The sequence below is a fragment of the Cavia porcellus genome, unplaced genomic scaffold (assembly GCF_034190915.1).
Source record: "Cavia porcellus strain 051 isolate PalLab524CR breed Dunkin Hartley unplaced genomic scaffold, mCavPor4.1 scaffold_7, whole genome shotgun sequence".
Taxonomy (NCBI): domain Eukaryota; kingdom Metazoa; phylum Chordata; class Mammalia; order Rodentia; family Caviidae; genus Cavia; species Cavia porcellus.
In genome coordinates this window covers 96,755,238-96,772,314 of record NW_026947490.1, presented here as the reverse complement: position 1 = coordinate 96,772,314, position 17,077 = coordinate 96,755,238, and the positions used below count along the sequence as shown (strand labels likewise).

General features: G+C 38.1%; 1 long non-coding RNA gene across 1 annotated transcript in view; it reads left to right on the top strand.

The window, feature by feature from the left end:
* LOC111755696 (uncharacterized) overlaps positions 1-17,077 on the top strand; it is a 74,788-nt gene that overhangs the window by 42,778 nt on the left and 14,933 nt on the right. The window contains exons 2-4 of the long non-coding RNA XR_002790243.2: positions 1,320-1,414; positions 4,498-4,524; positions 5,600-5,790. This is a non-coding gene — a long non-coding RNA (uncharacterized LOC111755696). The remainder of the gene's footprint in view (positions 1-1,319; positions 1,415-4,497; positions 4,525-5,599; positions 5,791-17,077) is intronic.

Here is a 17,077-nt window from a genome sequence, read left to right as displayed (position 1 = left end):
GTGCATGGCAGAGGGCAACTGTTCAAAAGCAACAAGAACCAAAAGGCAAGAAGTGTGACAGAAAACTGCCCCTTATATAGTCAGTGGGCTACCCACCCTAGGGCGGGCGTAGCATTCACACCCATAATCTCACATTGGTGGACTATGAATCAGTTGCACTCTAGGAGCCTGCCCCATGACTGCATGGGGCTTTGGGAGGACATCCAGACACAAACCATAACAATAACCAACGAGTTAGTGAAATTTTGCACTGAGCTGCATCTGCAGCCCTCCCACCTTGTTTTGATAGGGACCTGCTGAATCACTACAGTGCCCAGGCTGGGTTTGAATTTATGATCATCCTTCCTTTCAGAGTGCTAGAGAAGCAGGTGTTTTTTTTTTTTTTTTTTTTTGATCTGGCTTAGAAATCTCTTTATATCATAATCATTGGATCAAAACACTATATGACTCCAAGGAGATCTTTTAGAAATGTTAGCTTACTACCCAATGTTTCCAGGTCCCCACAATAAATAAGAGTAAGTCTGTGCGCTAAACAAAGCCAATTTAATGCTCTGTGTGTATCTTTTGTCAGTTTAGGAGGTGGAATTTCATTTTACCTCAAAGTGGTTTGAAATTCACTGTTGATGTGGTCAGGGGGCTTTGGCCCTTGACCTATCAAAAAGGCCCTTTGTTACTCTACTTAGCAGGGAAGTAAGGACTGCTAGAGCATCATGGCAGAGGGGTACAAGGACACAGAGCAGGGACATGGTGAGCCAACTCCACTGGAGAGAGGCAGGTCTAGAAATGGTTCTCCCTCAGCTACCTAATATGTAGCTGATGACCAACCAGTGTTATGTCCATCTCTAAATGCTTCACATTTATGAGTCTGTTTTCCTGAACCAGAATGCAAGTTTCCAAAGCAAAGAGAACCTTTTCTCTTTGCTCAGTTTGGATCTTCAATGTGCTCCAAAGGCCCATGTGCTCAAGGCGTGGTTCCCAGGATGAAATTATTGGAAGGTGGTGGGAAATAAGAGGCTGCTTCTAGTGGGAGCTATGCCCGAGGCCTATGCCGTTGAAGAGGACTGTGGGGCCTCAGTCTCTTGGCCTGCCCTCTGTGTCCTGATCAGGAAATGCAGGGTTCATTGCCCACCGTTCTCACCATGATGCACCGACAGGCCTAAAACAACGGAGTTCACCAGTCAGGGAGTGAAACCTCCAACACTGAACCCAAATAAACCTTGGGTTTTTATCAGCTGATCATCGCAGTGTTTTGTTACAGTAACAGAAAGCTAACCCGTTCTTTCTTTTGTGCTGTATCGCCTCTTTCTTTATCTTCACAGAACTCAGCAAATATGAAGAAAAAGAAGTGTGGGAAGGATGGGTGGGCAGAAACATTCCGAGCTCCAGTGGAGTTGTTAAAGTACGCATAAGTGAGGTGTGTATTCAACTTAAAGTAAAGCTAAGTTTTCTGAATGTTAGCCTTTGACAGTATATCTAGAGCAGTTATATACTAGATTGTTAGTGAAATTTTGCAAAATTGGTATAAGCATGGTTTCCACACATCAGTTCACTTCAGGAATCCCTGGGCATCCAGATTTTGCTCTCTGACTCTTCCTGGACTCTACACGGTCACAGGGTGAAAGGAAGAGCCCCTCCCTGTGGTTCCTGTCTTAGAATGGACCTGGATCCTCCACATCTTGCTGCGTAACCGTCAGCAAGTATTTAACTCCTTCTGTTCCATTCTCCTCCTTTAGAAAATGGGGCTATTGCAAAGACTAAACTCAACAGGTAAAAACACACAATTATACATTAATATAGCTATGTTCCTAGCCCACATATGGTATATGATAAGTATTGATTACAAGCATCAACAAATTAGATAAGGTTTTCCCCACCTTTAGTAAGTAGTGACGTTAACAATGAAGTCGCAGTTCTGCCTTTGGCACAAGCACTGTCTGTGCTTTAGTTAATGACAGTGTGTGCTAAATGATGTTGTTTGATAATGATGGGATTCATTGTACATCCTGGTTGCTCTACAGTCAAGCTGACCCTCCCAGGAAAAGACCTCAAAGCATGCACATATAGGGATGTTAGTCACTAAAATGTGCTTATAGGAAAATGCCATTTCCTGCCATGAATATCACAAGGAATTCATGAGGCTGGCTTTGGGGAAGCAGCAGTTGCAGAATGTAGCATCATCTTGTGGGAACACCGGCTGCCCTCACCCCAGGCAGAGTGATCCTGCATCAGTATATTATCTTTTTCCAATGTACTCATCTATCTAGTATGAATTCAATTTGGACTCTGCTGCCAGACAGAATTAAATATATTAGTTTGAAAAATTACAGGGAACATGTGTTTATAACAGTTTGATTTAAATTGCATCAATTTTCTAAGTGTTTATCTTTTAAGAGTCCTGGAGGTCCTTCTTACAGGGTGTGGCTCCCAAATAGACTTTATACTACACTGGATGTGGCAAGAAAGCACCCCAGAATGTTTCATTTGGGGCCAACCAAATGAAAGGATTGAACAGGGGGGCTGCTGCAGGTGAAAAGTGTATAAAATATCACCACAGAAGGTTCCCCAAGGAATCATTGCAACCCCCACCTTGTCCATTATTAATTTATTTCTTCTGGGGAGGTCAGATCACAGAAAGAGCTATGATGGACATGACTAGTGAGGTTTTAAATATTATCAATGAGGATAACTATGAGGATGCTAGCTGTGACTAAGATTCTGATACAAGTATCAATGCACTATTGTCTAGGACTTACATGAAGCTCTCTACATACATCATATCATTCCTTATTCATGACGGGGCTGCTGGATTTATTTCATGCATGATGGAATTAAGACTCAGAAAAATGCAGTGAGGGTAGAATTAAGTTGCCCAAGTCCCACCCCAGTCTGATTGACCCAAAATCCCATGTTCTTTGCATCCTATCACCCTATCAAGGGCAACAGGAGAACCGGGACAGCAAATCATAATCATGAAATAACTTATCTCTTCCTAGTGAACCTTCAGAAATATTCCCTTAGCATAAATCCAATCGTCTAACCAATATTGACTTTAAAAAATAAGCACATTTCTGTAATCCCAGCATTCTGGGAGGCTGAGGCATGAGGGTCAGAATTTTGATCCCAGCCTGGGTAAGTTAGTTTAATAAGCACCTATTTCAAAATAAAAAATGCAAAAAGGCTGGAAATATAACCATGCAAAAGTACTGTGTTCAGTTCCAGTGACACACACACATACACACACCACAGCCCCCTTAGGACCATTCTCTGTTTTTAAAAGGTATCCTGGGCATGGGGCATAGTATTTTTTATGAAAAAACTTCCTCCTAGAAACTCCAGTTGTTTTGATATTTGTGAGGAGAGTTAACCTCCTTACTCTGTATTCCTTTTTAAAGTCACAACAAAAATTAGAATATAGAACTAAAAGTATTCAAAATGCAGCTAAGAATAAGATTTTTATAGCAAAATAAACATATTAGGAGAATTAAATGAGCAAATATAAAATATTCAGGAGTTCTGAAAGAGAAACTAGCTATAATGTAATATTCAAAAAGTTAGTGGCTGAGCGTGTTCTAGAATTGAAACGCAAACCCTCCAGTTGAAGAAGCACAACCAACACTGAATAGAATAAATACAGTAAGTCCCACATGAATACAGTGAAATTGTAGAGCTCAAAAATGAACCTTAAAACAACTTAAAAATCATCTGTTAAAAAAGGCACACTGTCTATGGCTTGTGGACTGAGAGTTGACATCTCAGTAGCAAGGATTAAAGTCAAATGCAATAGAAAAATGCTTTCAGAATCATTGACCTAAATTCTGTACCCAACTAAATAATCATTCAAAAGGGATGGTGAAATTAAGGCATTCTGAGATAAGGACTGACAAAATGTTCCAATCACAGATTTTTAAAAAAAGAACTACTAAGGATATACTTTAGGGGAAAAAAAAGAAAAGAAAGAATCCATGAAGTAAGAGTCAAGGAAGCAGTAAGTCATCCATGAACAACCTGAAAATGAAAGGAAGAAGCAATTACATTATCACTAGAATTTAAAAGTACTTGAGAATAAATTTAATAAAATAAGTATAAAATGATAAATATGTTTATGTACAAATCCCCAAAGATAAATGTCATTACTATGTGTTGCAAATGTATATTTATTTAAAAAATTAAAAATTAAATTAAATTGCACTCTAAAAGCCACAGGATATTGTTGAAAGATATCAAAGAATTTCTTGACCAAGTGTTGTGGTAAACATTTGTACTTTCAGCTAGACAAGAGGCTAAAGCAAACGGATCCAAATTTGAAGCTAATCTAGTGAGGCCCTGCCTCAAAACAAAATTTTTAAAGGCATTGGGGATAAAGTTCAGTGGGTAAGTGTTTGTGTAGCACAGAGGAAGCCGTGGGTTCAACCCTCAGTACTTAGGAAAAAAATACCTAAATTAATAGAAAGTCATCCCATGTTCATGGATTGAAAGACTTATTCTTCTGTTTTTCAGCACTGGGCATTCAAAACCAGAACCCAGGTAATTTAAAACTGTGTTACATTCCCAGACATTTAAAAAACTTTTTGTTTTGACACAGGGTCTAAACTAAGTGAAAGGCTTATTGTTAATGGCAATACTTCCACATTCGTTCACAGATTAAATCTCTACCAAAATTCCAGCTGGCTTTTGTAAATGTAAAGGACAAGGAATACTCAAAAAATCTCTAAAATGAAGAATCAAGTTGAAAGATTCACAGTTCCATGTTTCAAAATTAATAACAAACTTTTAGTTTGCTACTAAAAGCTAACTTTTAGTAGCAAAAGTTACTTGCTACTTTTGCTAGCAGCTTAAAAACAGTCATAAACCTATAATTTCAGCTATTTGGGAGGCGAAGGGAGAAGGATTTCAGTCTGAGCAACTTAGTGAGACCCTGTTTCAGTCCTCCCAAGAAAGAAAGGGATGCTGAGCTATAGCTCAGTAGTAGAGTGCTTACCTAATATGCACAAAGCTCTGGTTCAAAACCGATAATGCACACACACAACAGACAGATGAAGAAAATAGATTTAGGGCCCCAAAATATTTTGTCTTTAAAATAATATTTTCATTTTATTTTATTTATTTTATATTTATTTATTTTTGGTACCAGAGATCAAACTCATGACCTTGCATTTGCCAGTTCAGTGTGCCACTGAACTAAACCCCCGACCCTAATATTGTCATTTTATTTTATTTTGTTTATTTATTTTTTGCACCAGGGATCGAACTCATGACCATGTGCCTGCAAAGCAGGTGCTTATGCCATTAAGCTAAATCCCCAGCCCAATATTTTCATCTTAAAAACAAATATTTTTATTTTCAGAAAATTTATTTTTATTAAATGTTAGTTTTTACAATATAATGTTATTTAATAAAAATATTTTATGCTAACAAAAAGTTCATTTTTATTTAAATATATTGCATTTTATTCTATTTATTCTGCATTTATAATCAATTGGTTTTTGACAAGGACATAAGACACTAAGTATGGAAAGAAGTGTTTTTTTCAGCAAGTGGTAGTGGGGTAATTGGATAGCTATCAGAATGTACCAGGGAGATGACAGCCCTTTCCCATGAGGTGGTGCCACTCATGGACTGTGGAGGAGGAGAACAAGAAACCAACAAGAAGCCAAGCCCTTCCTGCAAGTCGGCGCCATGCGTGGGCCACAGGGAGGAGAACCAGACACCAGCCTCTTCTGGCACACACCACCGCCATCCTAAGCAACCGGCTGATCTGGGGAAGCACAGGCTGTGATGACAGCTATTGAGGTAAAATACGACTGAATGCTTTAGTGTTTCACTGACTTTGAAGGCCTAAAGCCAGGAGTCTGATCATCAATTCAGAGGGTAACAATATGCAATGCAGCATCTGTGGCAGATCTCCTTGTGAAGATACCGGCCACTGTTAATTCCTCAATATCTTGTTCTGAGGTCCTATATCATTTTCATTTTTTGTTTGATTGGGTTTTATTCTGTTTTGCCTTGTTTGATTTTATTATATCTGATGGCATAGGCAGCTATTTCAAAGATAACAAGATGTATTACAGTAGCCATTTTGGATTTACTATTATCTTATTTTGAAGTCCTTTATTGTGTTCATTGTTTTGTTTTTATTTGCTCTATTCTGTTCTGTTTTACTATGTCTGAAAGTATGGGTAGCTATTTTGAAGACAACAAAAGGCATTATGATAACTACTGTTGATTTCCTACTATATTGTTTTGAAATTCTGTGTTACTTACACTGTTTTATTTTGGTTGGCTTTATTCTGTTTTGTTTTGCTTGGTTTTATTTTCTTTAAAATAAAAATTATTAAAAAAAGAAAAAATAGGGGCTGGGGATTTAGCTCAGCGGCATAAGTGCCTGCCTTGCAAGCAGGCAGTCGTGAGTTCAATCCCTGGTACCAATAAAAAGGAAAAAAAGACAAAAAAAAAAGGAAAAAGAATGAATTAGGAATCCTTCTTCATTCCATACACCAAAGTTAACTAAAAACAGATCATAGCTGTAAATAATGTAAGACCTACAATCATAGAATTCATTTTAAAAACCTTCAAGGATAAAGCTTCATTACTTCAAGTTAGGGAAATTCTTCTTAGATGTGATATCAAGAGCGTAAACGACAAGAGAAAAAATTACTCAAATGGAACTTTGTCAAAATTTAAAGCTTTTTGCTTCAAAAAACACCACTGAAAAAAATGAAAAAACGGGTTGGGAAAGAAGTGGATGTAATTACCTATCAGGTGAAGGACTTGTTTGTACATTATATAAAAAACACACTCAATAATAAAACGACAGCCCAATTGTGGAGTTGAGTAAATCGACTGAATCTTCAAAGAAAATATGCACATGGCTAAAAGACACATGAAAAGATGTTTCAGGGAAATGGAAACCAAAACCACAGAGAAAATCCATTTCACACACTGTCATAGTTACTTTTACTCATTGCTGAGACAAACTACCTGAAGCCCAAGTTGGGAAAGGAAAGATTTATTACTTACAGTTTTTGGAGGTTTCAGTCCATACTCAGTTGGCTCCAAGGCAGGTGGGCATGGCAGGGCCGCAGTCCACAGCAGCTGCAAACAGCAAGCAGGAACCCGCAAAGAGCAAGACATGCCTTCTTCCCGCCATTACATCACATCCTGGCTCCACCCCTTTGTGGGTGGAGCACTGACACCACCAATCCAAGCCCTAGACAATGAACCATCACAAATGCACAATGCAAATTCATGTGGCCTGGGGGCCACAGACATAAACCATGACACACACACACACTTAGAAAAGCTGTAAGCAAAAGACACTTGTTGGTGAGGGTAAGAAGAAATGAGAGCCCTCGGACTCTGCTGTACTGCACAACATTCTCAAGTACACTCTGGGAGTTCCTCAAAAGCCTAAGTCACCATCTGACTTAGTAAGTCCACTTACGTACCCTAAAGAAGTGAACGAAGTCCACACAAACACTGCCACAGGAGTATTTGTAAAATCCAAAATGTGGGAGACAGCCCAAACGAACATCAGCTGATAAATGGAACTATAAAATGTGGTGTACCTATACAACTATTTATCTATAAAAAGGAATGAAATACCAGTGCATATTACAACATAGGGGATCTCTGAAAATGCTAGGATGAAACAAGTCCATAACAAAAGATCCTGTAATGTATGATTCCACTCCTCCAAAATACTTGGGGTAGGTAACTCTGCGGAGACGGAAGCAGATCACTGGTTGCCTAAGACTTGGGCGGGGGGAATATCTGCCAGTAAGAATGAAATTTTTTCTGGGACTAATGAAAATATTCTGTAATTTTTTTTAAATTTTATTTTGAAAGTAGTAAAATACAACAGAACAAGACAGAATAAAGCCAACTAAGATCATACAGTGAAATTGGTACAGAACTTCACAGCAGGTTACTGGGATAACAGTAATGTAAGACCTACATTACAGTAGGTATTACAGTATATTTTGTTATCTTTACAATAGTTGTTCTTTCAAACACATATCAAAATAAAATGAAATTTATAGAATTTATCAAAACAGAATTTGAATAGAGCAGTCCCATTAATCAGAATAGAGCAAAATAGTAATAAAAATATTTGCCTTCAAAGAGATGGTAGAAGGAAGTCCCCCTTATTTGCTATGGTCAGCCTCCCAGGAGATGCTCAGATCTCTGGTTCCCATTTGCTAACGGGGGGACAGAAAAAGGGGGGTAGGGGAAGTGGGATGTTTGACTCTCAGCCTGCGCACCAGTAGGCTCACTATTGCTTAGCAGGGAGGCAAGCTGGTTGCTTGGTTTCCCAGCATCCTAAGTTCCAACATGGTGTGGATCTCAGGAGCTGCTGGTGGTTCTCCCCCTGGAGGGGCCGCAGTCTGCCACACCACTGCTGCTTACCAGGGAGGGGAGGTGTTTGCTTGGTTTCCCAGCGTCCTAAGTTCCAACATGGTGCAGATCTCAGGAGACACTGGTGGTTCTCCCACTGGAAGGGCAGCAGCCAGCCACACCGCAGCCACTTACCAGAGACGGGCAAATATTCTGTAACTAATTATGCTGGTTGCAGCAAAATTCTGAATATGCTAAACACTGCTGAATTGTTTAGTGTATTCATTTGAATTGGATCACAAGTTCAAGGCCACCCTGGTCTATGTAGTAAATTCATACCTTGCATATATCATATGAGAAACACTGTCAGATAGACAGACAGACCGACAGGCAATGGAAGATCATTGGTAAATGTGTAGAAAAATCCAAGTAAATATTCACTCTATGAAACAATAGCAACAAAAGCACTATTCAACATTTTTTTTTATTTTAAAAAAAAGCAGAACAGAAAAAAGGATAGAAAGGTTACAGAATTTCAAAAAAATTAAGAGAAAACTAAGCATTAAATATCACTAGTTGGTTTGAAGTTCACCTTGTCTGCAAATAGAATAGCTACTCCTGCTTTTTTCTGGGTTCCTGTTGCACGGAATATTGTTTTCTATCCTTTGAATTTTAGTCTGTGACTTTCCTGTTGAGTCAGATGTGTTTCTTGTATACAACATATTGTTGGATCCTGTTTCTTGATCCATTCCATCAATTTATTTCTTTTAATAGGTGAATTGAGGCTATTTACATTGATGGATATAACTGATATGTACTGGCTCAACTTTGTCATGTTATTTTCCTGTTGTTGGTTTTCTGATTTTCCCCCTTGTTTAATTGTTTGCCCTGTCTGGCAGTTTCTTTCTGTTATTGTTCTGGAAATTGCAATCATTTTTATCTATATCTAGAATGTCCTTCAGTACTCTTTCTAGAGTTGTTTTGGTAGACATGAATTTCGTTAGTTGTTCTTTATCGTGGGAGCATCTTATTTTTCCATTAAATTTCAAAGAAAGTTTTTCAGGGTACATCAGTCTGGGTTGAAATTTGTTTTCTTTCAGGACTTGAAATACTTTAAGCTTTGTCCAAGCTGAACTTGAGGGTTTGTGCTGAAAAGTCTGTCACGATTCTAATGGGCTTTCCTTCAAAGGTTGTCCCGGCCTGCGGGTAAGTCCACGGAGACCCTAGAGGAGGAGTGGGGATGAAAGGGGACAAGAGACGCAAAGAATGGAGACAAGGCAGAAGTCTGATCAAGTCTCGTTTATTCAAGGAAAAAGTAACAAATATATAGGGTACTGGGGGAGGAGGGAGTTGGGTTCTGAGACGTCAGCAGGTAACTTAGCAACAGTGGCAGGACCGAGGGTTATAGGTTAAATCAAATTTTCAAATTTCCCATGGGTGGGCTCATAAGCATAATCCCTGAATGGGCCAAACAAGCTAGGCAAGGTGTTGCTTAACTCCAAACTTAACTCCTAGAGGGAGTTAAGGTGGGGTTGCCTGCAGTGGCAGCCAATTACAGGGCTTCCCACAAAAGGTAAGTTGTGTCTTTTCTCTAACAGCTTTTAGTATTGTTTTTATGCTGTATGTCTGAGATCTTAATTATTATGTCTGGGTGTTGATTTATGTTGGTTGTGACTGTCTGGCATTCTATATGCCTCACTTATCTGTGTATCACATTCTTACCCCATGTTTGGGAAATTTTCTGCTATTACTTCTATGAATAGTTTATTGATGTGATTCATGTTGACTCCTGCATCTTCATTGATGCCTATTAATCTTATGTTGTTTCTCTTTGTGTCATCTTGAAGCTGTTGAATTGTCATTCATGCTGCCTTGTTATTTTTAAAAGTCCTATCTTTTCATGATTGCTAGTTGTGATCCTGTCCTCGAGGTCTGAAATTCTATCCTCAGCTTCACTAGCTTTCAATAGAATTTTTTATTTCTTGAATATCTCTTTGAATTTGTTTCATGTATTCTACTTCTTTCTATATTATTAATTCAAGGTTTCCATCATTTTCTCATGCTCCTGTACTTTTTTCCAGTTCTGGGTTTTTGTTTGTTTGTTTGTTCATTTTGTTTATTTTGTACTGGGGATCGAACTCATAGATCTCGTGCTTACCAGGCAAGTGCTTATACCATTGAGCTAAATCCCCAGCCTGTACCTTTGTTTAATCTATGTCTTCTGTATCTCTGCTGAGCAACTCCTTTATTAAGGTTGTCATTTCTGTCTTTACTTAGGAAATTATTTCTAATCTCATTTCCTCCATAGACTCATGGATTTGTTTCTTTATTTCACTTGCTATTTTTGCAGAAATTTCAGGTGTATGACTTTTATTTTGTTTTCTGTTTGTTTTGTTTGTTTGGGTTTTTTTGGTACTGGGGATTGAACTTATGACCTCATGCTTGCCAGGTAGGCGCTATGCCACTGAGCTACATCCCCAGCCTGTGGTGTATGCCTTTTAATGTCCTCTATTTCAATGTCTTCTGTACTTGCTCCTGATGGACTAGATGTTTGAGATTGCATTTTGATTTTTAATTTTGTAATTTTCACCTTTTGGGCTAATGTTTGGGCTTTCAATCTCACTAGTCTCAACTGTAGATAGTGCATACCTTAGGGTCCTACTGTGTGATTGATGTTTGTCCAATTGCTGGATACCACAATGAAGAGGAGGGCCAGTCACCTGAATTCTCCTGTAGGGCCTGTTGGGTGAGTCCTATACTCTTTCTAGGCTGGCTAGCCTAGGATTATTGATTTAAGTCAACCATTAGCTCCTGCTGTTACTATATCTTCAGGTTGTTCCAGGCCACCAAATTTCCTGTCTATAATGTTTGTCTCAGCTGGGGCCCTACTGTGTCACTGGGTGTCTCTTAGGTCCTTTTGATTTCCTCCAGATTGGGGGAGGCCTTTTTGGCACTCTCTTCAACCCACCTGATGTTCTCTGTATGGAGGAAGGACTCACCCACACTCTTGCCAGGTTCCCCAAGGTCTTACAGCTGAAGGAGACTTCTCTCCTGCTCCTGTTTACCCACTGAAGTCTTCTATTTTAGGGGCAAAATCATCATACTGACACAAGCCCACTGAGATCCTCTGTTTGGATGAGAAGTTATTGAGTGTCCCATCAGCCCAGTAATGTTAATCCACCACAGTAAAAGGTCTTGGGAGGAGGAGGGACAGCTGAAGATCCACAGCAGGATTACATCCAGAAGGTTGAGGTGGGAAGGGGCAGTCAAAGCTCCATGGTCCCTCCAAGGTCCAGGGGACTAGCCAAGGTTATCATAAATAGAACTTTAGGTAATAGAAATAATATATGAAGAGAAATGAAGAATGATTCAGTAAAATATCCTAACATTTTTATTTTATCCTAAAAGAGAGGTATTAAATAACATACAAGATTGTTGAAGAGTATATTTGTTAATTTTTAAAGTAAGTATAAAAGATAGAAATACAATCATTTGAAGGACATTAATCGGTTGCACAGAAGACAGAAAAGGAAAAAATGATGAACAGGAAGCATGAAATAAGATTAAATAATAAATCCATCAGAGCATAAGCAACCAAATAATCACAATAATGTAAGTGGACTAAATTAAAGATGGAGATTCAGATTTAAATCAGTTGAAAGCTGACTTAATTTAAGTAAATCTAGCTATACACTGCTTTTAAAAGTTGTACTGTATATTTGTTCTTAGCAACTAAAATAAAATTATCTTTGAATATTTTTTCTTTGTCTTGTTCTTGACTTTAAATATGATGCCTTTACATTTCATCATTTAGAATAATATTTGTGATAGGTTTTGGTAGATACCCTTTTAAAGCTTAAGAAATTTTTCTTCTATTCCTAGTTATCTAAGATAAATTATATTCAAAGTACTGAAGGGAAAGTAACTGTTAAATTAAAATTCCAAACACAGTTAAACTAACATTTGAAAGTAAAGATGAAATTAAAGTACATCCTTGTTTTCTGAGCATAATTTATTCTCAAAACATGCTTGCAACTCAAAGCACTTGTATATCAAAGTGAATTTCCCTATTAAAAAATAGTGGAAATTCAGATGATCTGTTCCACAACCCAAAAACATTCATATAAAATGATTATGATACTTTAATACAAAATAATAAAGAAAATACAAAATATAAAGAAAAAGAAGCAAATTAACCTGTACTTGCCTTTAAAAACATTTGTGGCTGATCTGAAGGAGACGAGAAGGAGGTTATTGTGCAGGATGACTTTCACTTTCACTAATGGAATCACTGTTATCTATTGCACCCGTGGAAACTTTTTCTTTTCATGCATATTTAACACGGAACCTAGCCAATGACACTCGCTTTTGCCTTCTTTAGAGGATTTCACAAAACATGACATTGCATTGTTGTTAGGTTCATTGCTCAAACCGCTCCAACCTTTTCAGGGTGGGGCTTTTCTACAAAATTCTTTGCTTTTCCCACACTTTACTCCTCTCCCTAAACTCATTTGTAGCAAGGGATTCCTCTGCCTTTTTCTCCTCTTCTTCTGCAGATGAGATCTATAGCAGCCTAAGCTGCTGTTGGGAGACAGCTTCCCACACCAGAGAAGCAATGTGGTTTTTACATGTGTTTCAATTTATTTCATTTAAGAGTATGGTTTAAAGGTGCATCCATTTACCTAGAAATGTCTCAAGTTTGTCCTTTGTGGCTGAGTAGTGGTCCACCATGTAGTCCCCACATCTTCGTTACTCATTCATTGGTTGATGGGCATTGGGCTATTTCCAAGACATACTATGACAAACATGGGTATGCATATATTGCTGTGATGTGATGCTTTTAATTCTTTTGGGAAGACACCAAGAAGGGGACTGGCCGGATCAAATGGAACCTCTAGTTTTAGATTTGAGGAATCTCTACACTGATTTCTGCAGTGGTTGTACCAGTCTACACTCCCACCAACAGTGGAGAAGTGTTTCTTCTTCCCCCATATCCTTGCCAGCATTTGTTATTGGTTGATTTTTTAATAATAGTCATTCTTTTGGGGTGAGCTAGAAGCCCAGCATTGTTTTAACTTGCATCTCTTGAATGACCAGGGCTACTGAACATTTTTTTCATATATTTATTTGCTGCTTCTACTTCTTCATCTAAGAAGTGGCTAGTCATTTCAGACCCCCATTTTTGCATTGGGTCTTTAATTTGGGGCATCTGAAGTTTTTAAGTTCTTTATATATTCTAGTAGTAGGCCTTTGTCTGAGAAATGGCTGGCAAAAATTATTTCCCACACTGTGGGTTGTCTCTTTACCCTCTTGGTGATTTCTCTTGCTGTGCAAAAGCTTTTTCATAAGATGAGATGCCAGTTGTTGGTTGTTTGTGATAGTTCCTGTGCAATTGGGGTTTTGTTTACAAAGTCTTTGCCTATACCAATGACTTCAAGAGTTCTACCCTTTTTATCTTCCAAGAGATTTAGTGTTTCTGTTTTAATACTTACATTCTTGATTGATTTCAATTTTAGTTTAGTGCATGGTGAAAGATATGCATCTAGTATTAATGTTCAGCATGTGGAAAGCCATTTTTTCCAGCACCATTTATTAAAGAGTCTGTCTTTCTTCCAGTGAATATTTTTGACTCCTTTTTCAAAGATAAGATGGCTGAGTATGTCTGGAATAGTTTCTGCATCTTCTAATCGATGGAGCACCACTGATCCTCAAGTGTTTTGTGGGTTATGTTTTTGTTTTTGTTTTTTTACCAGTACATGCTGCTTTCATCACGGTAGCTTTGCAGTATAATTTAGAGTCAGGGATTGTGATCCTTCCTGCCATACCTTTGTTGCCCAGAATTGACTTTATTATTCTAGTTCTTTCCTAGTCTTTAATTTGTTTTCTCTAATTATGTGAGCTATATTATTGGAATTTTGATCACGACTGATTAAATCTGTATTACAATTTTAAAAGTACGTCCATTTTGATTAAACTTGTTCTTCCTACCCAAGAGCAAGGGATATCTTTCCATTTTCATACATCCTCTTCAATCTCCTTCTTCAGGGTATTGTAGTTTTCAGCAAAGAGGTGTTTTACTTTCTTTGTTAGGTTGATTTCTAGATATTTAATTTTTCTGGATGCTATTGTGAAAGGTGTTGCTTCCTTGATTTCTCTCAATGAGTTTGTTATTTGTGTACAAGAATGATACTGATTTTTGTGCATTGACTTTTTCTTTTTCTTTTTTTTGAACCGGGAATAGAACTCATAACCTCACACTTGCCAGGAAGGTGCTTATGCCGCTGAGCTAACTCCCCAGCCCTGTGTGTTGACTTTGTGTCCACTACATTATTGAATTTGGTTATTAAATCCAGATATCTTTTAGTGGAGTTTTTTGGGGTCTTCCATGTAGAGTATTTTGTCATCTGCAAACAATGAGAATTTAACTTCTTCCTTTCCTGTCATTAGTCCTTTAATTTTTTTCTCTTGTCTAATTGGTCTGGCTCAAGTTTTTAGAGCTATAAGAATGATGACAGTGGACCTCCTCAGCTTGTTCCTAATTTTAGAGGGAAAGCTTTCACTTTTATCCACTTAATATGATGATGGATTTGTTTATCATAGGTGGCTTTCATCAGATGGAGATAAAGACCATCTATTCAAAGCAATCACCTCCCCTCCCTGGTAAGCGGTGGCGGCATGGCAAACTGCGGCCCTTCCAGGGGGAGAAACACCAGCAGCTCCTCAGATCTGTACCATGTTGGAACTTAGGACGCTGGGAAACCAAGCAACCAGCCTGCCTCCCTGCTAAGCAATAGTAAACCTACTGGTACAGGGCCTAGAGTCAAACACCCCACTTCCCCTACCCCCTTTCTCCTGCCCCCCCCCCCACCGTTAGCAAATGGGAACCAGAAATCTGAGCATCTCCTGGGAGGTTGACCATAGCAAATAAGGGGGATTTCCTTCTACCATCTCTTCAAAGGCAAGTATTTTTATTACTGTTTTGCTCTATTCTGATTAATGGTACTGCTCTATGCAATATTCTGTTTTGATAAACTCTATAATGTTCTATATTTCATCTCATTTTGATATATGTGATTGAAAGAACAACTATTATAAAGATAACGAAATATACTGTGATACCTATTACTGTTATCCCAGTAACCTGCTGTGAAGTTCTGTACCAATTTCACTGTACGATCTTAGTTGGCTTTATTCTGTCCTTTTTTTTTTTTTTTGCTTTATTCTGTCTTGTTCTGTTGTATTTTACCACTTTCAAAATAAAATTTTTAAAGAAAGACCATCTATTCATATTGTCTATAAAGCTTCTATCATGAATGGATGTTGAAATTTGTTAAACACTTTTTCTGCATCTACTGGGATCATCATATGGTTTTTGTCATTGGCTCTGTTAATATGGTGTATTATATTTATTGATTTAAGTATGTTGAACCATCCCTGCATCCCAGAGATGAATGCTACTTGGTCATGGTGTATAACCTTCTTTATGATTTGCTGTGTCCTGTTTGTCAGTATTTTACTGCGGAGTTTGACATCTATGTTCATTAGGGAAATAGGCCTATAGCTCCCTTCTTTGGTTGGATCCTTCTCTGACTTTGGTATCAGGGTAATGCTTGCTTTTAGGAACGAATCTGGAAGTAGTGCTTCCTTTACAATTTCATTAAAGAGTTTAAGAGTAGTGGTCTTCTCTAACTTTCCTGTAGAACTCAGCAGTGAACCCATCAGGGCCTGGGCTTTCCTTTTGTTAGGTTTTTAATTACATCTTCAATTTAGTTGATTGATATTTGTTTATTTAAATGTTTCATGTCTTCTTGGTTCAGCTTTGGTAATTCCTATGTATCTAGGAATCTGTTCATTTTTGCTGTGTTTTCTATGTTAATAGAATACAGGTTCTTGAAGTAGGTATTGGTGACCTTCTGGATTTCTGTAATATCAGTTGTGATTTCCTATTGCATGGATTTGAATTTTATTTCCTAGTTTTCTTATAAGGTTGGCTAAAGATTTGTTGGTTTCATTTAATATTTTAAAGAGCCAACTCTTTGATTCACTGATTTTTTTGTATTGTTTTTCTAGTCTTCATTCATTAATTTCTGCTCTGATCTCTGTAAGCTCCTCCCTTGTATGAGCTTTGGGCTTGACTTGCTCTTCCTTTTCTAGAAGCTTGAAGTTCAGCATTGAGTTATTTATTGCAGCTTGCTCTGTTTTCCTGATATGAGTACTCACCATTTGTCTTGATTACTTTTCTCTTATTGCTGGAACAAAATACCTGACACCCAATATTAAAGAGGGAAAGGTTTATTTAGCTTACAGTTTGTGGGAGTTTTAGTCCATAATCAGCTGGCTGTAAGGCAGGGTGGCACTGCACAGGGGAAACAGTTCAAGACAGCAGACACAGCAAAAGCAGACAAAGCAAAAGGCGGAGAGAACAAACCTCTTTTTCCTTTCTTGTATTATGAGCAGGCTGTGCCCCTTGGGTAGGTGTAGCACTCGCCATCTCGATGCCCCCCTCTTGCACAGATTGAGAATGTTTACAAAGTAAGGATCTTGGCCCCTGCTGAGTCACTTAGTTAAACTTCTCACCTCAGATTGGTACAGTAACAACATCCTGAGCCACAGCAGCTGGTTCTCTACACCCTAAAATGTAGAGTTGCTGAGTTACTTAGTTAAGCTTCTAGACTTCTCAAATTGACACAATGTATCAATCATTACATCATTATAAAGTTTCCTTGTAAGGGTGCTCTCATTG